A 7836-nucleotide genomic window follows, 5' to 3' on the forward strand; every position below is an offset into this window, starting at 1 on the left:
TGCATCAAACAGTACTGTTAAGATATATGCATTTTACTCTGAGTATCCTTCAATAAAGTCTATTTAAAGGAAAAGAATAACAGAGGAGAAACAGCAGCCAAGTTGGAGGGTAAAGCCAATATCAAGCTTCTTGTTGAAAATGTTGTATCTATAATCATCTTTTGTTGGCTTGATTTGTCAGTTTCTGAAAGAAGTGTGTAAAAATATCCTTTTATGATTATGGGTTTGTCCATTTTCTCCTTGTAGTCTCCAGGGGATGTTTTCTCATCTCTTAGTTTTTCTACCTGTTTCATCATTTCACTTTGTTTGTCTATCTTATAGAGACAAGATGTATTACTAACTTGGCTGGTTTTTATTGTTGTTATATACTCATTTTGAATAGTCAAGCTAATAATTTTATATAGGATAGTTTAACCTACTTGCATTTATTCTGGACCTTTAGTTCCTTCACTTGTCAAAAAGGAGAGCATAATATAACCTACCTCAAAATTATGGGAGGATATTAGATAATCCTTAAACAGTGTTTTCCTGGAACATTGCACACAATAAACTTTATTTTGTTTATTTATTCAACATATATTATGTTTCTTTAAGTGGCAGGCCTGGGTATATAAAAATAACAAAACGGCTAAGGTTCTATCTTCATGGAAATTCTTTTCTAATGTGGAAAACTGAAAAATGAGTGAACACACCTAAATAAAATAAATGCAAGCATTATAAAGGAAAAAGTCACGATTGGGACAGAGAAAAATAGGTGGGGAAATCCTCAGAAATGTTCTGGGAAGAATAAAAATTGAGTAGGAGTTCCAGTAATTTATATATAAAAAATTGTCAGAAATATATTATATATAGATATATAGATCTATATAGAGAGATATAGATATAGATATAGATATATTGGCTGAGGTTAACATTAAAGAAAAGCTCTGAAAATCTAAAAGCATTTGTAAAATTTCAATCAAATAGCTAAAGTGGTGAATCTTGGGCTGAGAGTGAAGGTTGTCTGAGGAAGAGGGGTCCAAAATTAATTGGGTTTTCTGCCCTTTTTGTTATCCACTCACAGGGATACCCAGGAACTATCATTCACTTGGAGAAGGCTCCAAAAAGACCTATTGGTACCATATTTATGTGGTACTAATGAGTAACTTCTATTTTTCTGATTCACCCTGTGAGATTAAAATTTGAAATAGAAGAACATTTTAAAGAATATGTGCTTCAACCCTCTCGTTTTTACAGATGAAGTGACTGAGATTCAGGGAGGCAAAGAATTTGCCACAGCCACACAGCAAAAAACTCAGGACCTCTCAGTAGTCTCTCTGCTCAACTCACTGGCAAATGGAAGAAACAACATAAGATTTCCACAAACTTGTCATTTATGTAGTTTATGCGAACCTCCAAGAGACAAAACTTCTCAGTATTTATAAATTGATCAACACACATTTGATAGCAGAAGATGTGAATGAGTAACTACAAAGCACATTACATTCCTTAAAATGGTACTGGGCAGGGCAAGCTTGTAAAGCACGATTTATTTTCCCATTCAACACTAATGTAGTAAGGGGTCTGAGGTCAAAGGCCAAATGCCAATAATCATAAATATGGTACTTACATGCTCTAAGTGTAAGTATTCTAAGATGCATCTAAACTGATGAAGGCATACCTCATTCTAAAATTTATTCTTTGCAAAGAACTTATCATCCTTTGATAACACATTTTATTACTTCCTAGTATCAAACCCCCCCGAAATTTCATTTAATTGGTGATCAAATTCCAAGAAAAGTAAATGCACTTGATTATGTAAATCTAAATACAAATAATTTGTCATCTCAACTATAACCTAGAAGGGGATTATGGGTACATGTATGTATATATCCTTAAGATTCAGCAGGAGTGATTCTTACATGAAGATGCCAGCAAAAGGATGTCCAAGCAAACAGTGATTGCTTGATGAAACAAGTCTGTTAATTGATAGATGTCAATGCTTAACGGTGACAGGTAATGGCATTTAATAAGAATTGTATGCATTTCTAAACATGGATTTACTCAATCTTTAAAGGTAAGTTAGAGAGTAGCATCGACATATATATACAACCAAATGTAAAAAAGATGGCTAGTGGGAAGCTGCTGCATAGCACAGGGAGATCAGCTCAATGCTTTGTGATGACCTAGAAGGGTGGGATAGGGAGGGTGGGAGGGAAGTTCAACAGGGAGGGGATATGGGGATAACTGTATACATATAGCTGATTCACTTTGTTGTACAGCAGAAACTAATACAGCATTGTAAAGCAATTATACTCTAATAAAGATGGAAAAAATAAGTAAGTTAGAATTTCTAATGTTGTCTAATAGCAAACTTAGGTCTCTCATTTGAAATTTTATGTAGCACATAAAATGTTTTTAAGAATCCTATGAGTTTCTAATCATTTATTTACTTGATCAAATAATTATATGTGTTTCTGAGACTTTAGCAAAGTTTTAAATGTTTTAGTATGTATTAAAATGGTTAAAAGTTGGAAAAGAACCCAGAGAAATAATGGAAGACATGCTTCGGAAAGATGAGAAGGAAAAATCATATGGGTCATAAAAACTGAAATTAACCAGTGATTAGGACACAAACTTTTGAAGGAAGACAACACTTGAAGCTAAAAACAAGACTGCCATAGGAATTAAATAATAAAAGTACCAGGGATGAATAATCAAGACAATTCAAAACATAAATACATACACTAAATATCGCCATGATGTACAGCTTTCATCTGACCTACTGCCTATAAAGACCCCTGAGTTTATAAAAGTAGCTTATGAGAACAAAATTGCTGAAGACAAGCCATTGAGCATGTAATTGAAAGTACAGCCCAGTAAGGCTTGGCCATCAGCGGACCTCACCCCCTGAATCCAGTCATGGCCATCTCTACTTTGATTTCTGAAAATTACAGCATGGTAAACAAATGAATACATATATAGTTAACCTTTTAGTAACAACTACTACAAATTAGTGAATCAAAACCATCACTGTAGCACTGTTTATTTATTGGCCTTTCACAATGACTATGCTATGGAGCCATATAGTAATAAGACAAATCTTACAAGCTACCATTATTAAATATAAATATGCAAGGGAGTGCTGTCTTTCCAATTAGCACCTTGGAATTATATAAAATATAAAATTAGTATTAATTATATGTTATTTAATATTAAATAAAGTATATTATTATTCTAATATTAATTATCTCCCCACTTCAAATCCTTTAAAGACACTATCTTTTAAAATTATCAGAACAACCCTAAAATATAGTAACTACCACGGTGGGAGTGCATAAAATGAACTAAATATAGTAGCAATAAATTATTGTTATCATTTTGGCCACATTAATTGTAACATATATTTTGTGCCTATTTTACACAAAATCCCATAGTAAGGACTTTAGCAACACTATTTTAGTTAATTATTAACACAACCCTGCACAATAGTAATTATTACCATATCTTACAGTTGAAAAAACTGAGACTCAGAAAAATAAACCTACCCACCAAAACCTCATAATTTATAAGTGATGGGACTAAAATTTTTCTTATTGTTTGATACAACCACTCTAATGTATTTCAGTGATACTGCCTCTGATTCAAATAGTTTTGGTATTGCCTGAACCTGTTGCAGAATAAAATTAACCTTGTTATTGTCAAACTCTCCTTTGGGCCTCTCTTTCTTCTTTCTCTTACACGTTCACTCTTCACAAGTGTGCCATGGTAACCCCTCTACCACCTATTTCATGCCTCCCTTCATGTGAATGTGGTTCCAGAGGCACAGACTGAGGGTAGAGAAGATACACCCTCTCTATTGCTCTGACAACATGATTGATCTGGGGGGTGGGGGTGTCAATCAAATCATAGTGACTTCTGGGAATTCTCTGAGAATTCTGGGATAGTTCCTCTTATGCTCTGGGTGATGATGCAGGATGTGAATGTGGTGCCATGGTAGCTCTTTTGGTACCATGAATACAAAAACAACACACAGAAGAAGACTGAGAATCACTGAGAAGAAGAGCTTGAGCAGTGAACAAACCAGGCTTGAAGCTTATAAACTTTCCAGATGTGAAAACCAATACCATATTGTTAAGGCCAGTTTGGGGTGGGTCTTCTCTCTTAATTGTAATGAAAAGCATCCTGATAAACTCTCTTGCTCTTTTGTTCAGCATATCGTCATCCTCCCCCTTCCTTCTTTTTTATAAAGATGAGCTTAAATCACATTCCAAGCACCACCTAGAAAAAAGTTACACTAAAGTTGTGGTCCCAGGAAGGCGGGGCTGTGCTGTGTGATAGCCAGGCATACACCATTAAAGGTGCAGGATGTTGTATGCTCTATAAGCAACACTGATTGAAACTCAAATAGAATTTTCAGCTGCCAGGAGTCCAATGACCTTCAAGTAAGAGATCACTGGCATTAGTTCATTTCTCTATCTTTCAAAAAATTCTTACTGAAAGCAACACTTCCTCCACCTCACCCTACCCCAAAATTCTCACTATTGGAAAGCAATACTAAAGATTAAAATCCAAGTCTTGGTCTTTATAATTTCTCTGAAACCTTTTGACCAAAGATCAAAAAGTAAAATGAGGTCAAAATCTAGGTCAGGGTAGAATACTGCTCTCAGTCCCATATTCTAAAACATGGGGCTTTCCACGGGTCAGCAGTCAAGAATTAAAAAAATAAAATCAAGAATATTTCCTTCAAAATTTTAATATGTTGGAAAGAAAGCATTGCTAGAAACCCTATTGTTCCATTCCAGAAGTATCTATGGCAACCTTTTTGAGCCGCTAACTTTACGGATAGTTATTTGTGTCACCAACTGACGGCATTGTCCAGCCACTCCTTAATATTGTCTAGACACCTTTCCCTTGGATTTCCTTCAGAATGTTCCCTGGCATACTTCTCTCATAAATTTCCACTCTTCCAACTTCGATTGTGGTACTTTCATTAGTTAAAGTACAGCTTTCCCAGTAAACAGATCAGCGTTGCATTTGATTCCACGTTCCCTGATCATTCCAAACAGCCCAAGTGCTATTAGTATTTCATATTGCCACCTAACTTTATTGCAGCCTAGTTATTTATGGCTTCAGTTGGCTCTTCATTTTTTGAAAATGTACTCTAATGCCAACACAGTGAATCTTGTGAGGCTCAAATGAGTATTCAGACCCTACTAGAACCAGACTGGAAGCGTCTCAAGGGAACAGGTGGCTTTGCCAATGGATTGCCTGAGTAGGAGATTGGAAAGGAGGAGAGAGCTGCCAAAGTAATTATCCCTACAGCCTCCTGGTGAGTTATTGTGGGCTAGCTATGTGTTCTTCAAACTTTCAACTCCTGTCCACTGACCCTTTCTGCACAGCCATCTCTGTCCTCCATTCTGATAGCTGCATCTTCCCGTTGCCCCTTCAGGCCAAGGATTAATAACATAGACCCAAGAGTATTACACAAATCCTACTTTCTTTATACCCTGTCTACTCCTTTGTAAATAGCTCTTTCACTATCCTCACCTCAAATTATCCCAATGTGAGTGTGTCACCTGTTTCCCTCTGGGGAAATCGCAACTGCTTTTTATGCAACATGATTACACAAAGGCAGTCCCAAATAGTGACTTACATTCTGAATATAGGTATCTGGGTAAAATATGCATTTTTAATGCTTAAAATAAATAAAGCAATATACATTACAGTGTGTTAGGGCAGTGGTCCCCAACCTTTTTGGCACCAGGGACTGGTTTCATGGAAGACAATTTTTCCACTGACCGGGGTTGGGGGTGGGGGATGGTTTCAGGATGATTCAAGTACATTACATTATTATTATTATTATTTTGCATATTCTTTTTGTCTATAGCTAATTTTTTTTTTTTTTTGCGATACGCGGGCCTCTCACTGCTGTGGCCTCTCCCGTTGCGGAGCACAGGCTGCGGACGCGCAGGCTCAGCGGCCATGTCTCACAGGCCCAGCCGCTCCGCCGCGGCATGTGGGATCTTCCCGGACCGGGGCACAAACCCATGCCCCCTGCATCGGCAGGCGGACTCTCAACCACTGCGCCGCCTTGGAAGCCCGTACATTACATTTATAGTGCACTTTATTTCTGTTATTATTACACTGTAATATATAATGAAATAATTATACAACTCACCATAATGCAGAATCAGTGGGAGCCCTGAGCTTATTTTCACCACCACTCACTGATAGGGTTTTGATATGAGTCTGCAAGCAATTGATTTATTATGGTTTCTGTGCAGTCAAACCTCTCTGCTAATGATAATCTGTATTTGCAGCCACTCCCCAGCGTTAGCATCACTGCCTCAGCTCCACCTCAGCCCATCAGGCATTAGATCCTCATAAGGAGCACACAACCTAAATCACTTGCATGCGCAGTTCACAGTAGTGTTCATGCTCCTATGAGAATCTAATGCCGCCACTGATCTAACAGGAGGCAGAGCTCAGGCAGTAATGTGAGCGATGGGGGGGCGGCTGTAAATATAGATGAAGCTTCGCTCGCTCACCTGCATGCTGTGCAGCCCGGTTCCTAACAGGCCACAGACAAGTACTGGGGGTTGGGGACCCTGGTGTTAGGGCATCTAACAGAAAACAAAACATTAATAGTATCCACACTCTTAATTGATATTTCTTGATGGTGGTCAGTTATGTGAATTGTATTGATCTGGGCTCTGGCAGGAATGTGCTGGAGCCAGCTTGCCTCCAGAGAGCTGATGGTGCCCATCTCATGCCACTCTAAGTTTACTTGTATCATGTTGGTAGGTTGAAATTGGCCACAGTGGAAATATTTACACCACAGAAATTGGCAAGTGCTACAAATCAGGAGTTTTCCTTGGAAGAGCTGATAACCAGCACACTACTGCCTGTGTGGTTCATATAAAAGTTGCAATACTATCCGTGCCCTCACATGTGATGGTTTGCTTTGTTTGGGTTCTTCCAAAAGTATAACCTGAGATAGGATTTGGGTGCAGTTATTTATTTGAGAAAATAGGAAAATAAGAATGATCCCAGGAAAATGAAATAAGGAATGAGGGAAGCCACTTACCAGGTGAATTAATCTATTTACACTGTGGGCAGTGGGGTTCCATCTTGTGGGGACCTGCTAATGAATGTCATAGAACAGGCTGTGGCTGAAATCCAAGGTCTTCTGAGGGAATGTGTGACACAAAACTAATCCCTACACATTAGAATCTTCCTGGACCTGGTATAAAATGTACTTGAAAAGTGGATGCTCTTATTCCTGGAATATGGAACTACAAAGCCAGGGCCATTTCATTCAAGAAGATGATCTATGAATATTACATGTGAAAGAACCCGAAGTGTGGAATGTTCTTCTTCATTTTAATACCTTGCTCTCTGTCCTGAAATTGTGTCCTTGGAATTTCATGATATATCTGCTAGACAAAAGAGGAAACCCACCTCCCAGGGCCTCAAATGAGAAAGGAAAAGTGGTAAGTAGAAGTCACCAAGGTCAACCATCTGCTTATTAAAGAGAGAGTCCGGTTTCCTCTGTCCCCGGGAAGCTGTAACCTGGCCGTGTCCACAGATCTCCCCAGTGAATTAACTTCTGTTTTTTCTTTATTTAAGGGGGTGAGGGGTGGGGCAGGTCTCTAGTCTGGACATTTGAAACAAGAGGAAGAAGCCTCTCCAGCAGAGGCTAAGGATCCCAGCAAACTAATAGCACCTGATTATAACCAGTATTACTTTGAGCAGGAAGTAAAAGGGGCTTTATGGGAGAGTCAGGGGACTGGGAACATTCTGTTTGATTTTTATGCCTTAGAATGTATAGTTTTGAGCCCACTGCTCGAATTA

This window comes from Delphinapterus leucas, chromosome 15, assembly GCF_059928025.1.
Source record: "Delphinapterus leucas isolate spDelLeu-1000000601 "Yukka" chromosome 15, BTC_Dleu_Yukka2, whole genome shotgun sequence".
In the NCBI taxonomy this organism is placed as follows: domain Eukaryota; kingdom Metazoa; phylum Chordata; class Mammalia; order Artiodactyla; family Monodontidae; genus Delphinapterus; species Delphinapterus leucas.